Source organism: Callithrix jacchus, chromosome 14 (genome assembly GCF_049354715.1).
Source record: "Callithrix jacchus isolate 240 chromosome 14, calJac240_pri, whole genome shotgun sequence".
Taxonomy (NCBI): domain Eukaryota; kingdom Metazoa; phylum Chordata; class Mammalia; order Primates; family Cebidae; genus Callithrix; species Callithrix jacchus.
In genome coordinates, this window is record NC_133515.1 from 48,769,089 (window position 1) to 48,770,090 (window position 1,002).

The 1,002-nt window shown below is 42.1% G+C and overlaps 1 non-coding gene across 1 annotated transcript; it reads right to left on the reverse strand.

The window, feature by feature from the left end:
• Positions 1-486: 486 nt before the first annotated feature.
• On the reverse strand, positions 487-683 carry LOC118147593 (small nucleolar RNA SNORA74). The gene has a single exon (XR_004734036.1). It is a non-coding gene; the product is annotated as a small nucleolar RNA SNORA74 (small nucleolar RNA).
• Positions 684-1,002: the final 319 nt, after the last annotated feature.

A 1,002-nucleotide genomic window follows, 5' to 3' on the forward strand; every position in this document is an offset into this window, starting at 1 on the left:
TGGCTCACACCTGTAATCCCAGCACTTCGAGAGGCTGAGACACAAAGATCTCTTGAGCTCAGGAGTTCAAGACAAGCCTGGGTAACATAGCAAGACCCTGTCTCTAAAATAAAACAAAATAAAATATTTAAAGGAATTAAACTTAGCCCAAAACTTTTTTTTTTTTTTTTTTTTGAAACAGGGTCTTGCTCTGTCACCCAGGTCAGAACGCAGTGTTGCAATCTTGGCTCACTGCAACCTCCATCTCCTGAGTTCAAGCGATCCTCCCACCTTAGCTTCCTGAGTATGTGGGACTACAGGTGCGTGCCACCCCACCCAGCTAATTTTTTCAATTTTTAGTAGAGACAAGTTTCCCCATGTTGGCCAGGCTGGTCTCAAACTCCTGAGCACAAGTGATCCACCCACTTCAGCCTCCCAAGGTGCTGCGATTATAAGCGTGAGCCACCACCAGGCCTCAACACTATTTTTTTATTTTTAACAGAAAAGATTGTTTGCAACTAGACTAGGACCAACTCTGCAGGAGTCATTTCACTCTCAGAGGTGCAAAACACTGCCCAAAGGTACTTGGCCCAACACCAAAACAGCACCTGGAGCCAAGCCTCAGTGAAGACAGTGCTTGCTGTTCCTACAGCGAAACACTGTCACAGCCATCACACTAGCCAGGAAAGCTGATGACTGCTGGATAAAACATTTAAAATCCAGAATTCTGAGCTATACTTTCCTTTCACTCCAGTTGGTTCTTTATTTTTTTTACTACAGTGGTACCAAGCTGTCTGTGAATGGCCTCTATTTTTTGTGAATGATTTCATTGTTCTTTTTATTCTATTTGTTGCAATTCTTGGAACTCCTATCAGCTGTTTCATTGAAACTTTGCACTTCCTTAAAGGAAAATGACACAACTCAATACCTTAGAATGACTGTGGGTGAAAGTCAGAATAAGAATAATCTCCCTTTGACCTGGCAAAATTTAAACAAGTGTCCTATGGAATATGAAGATGTACT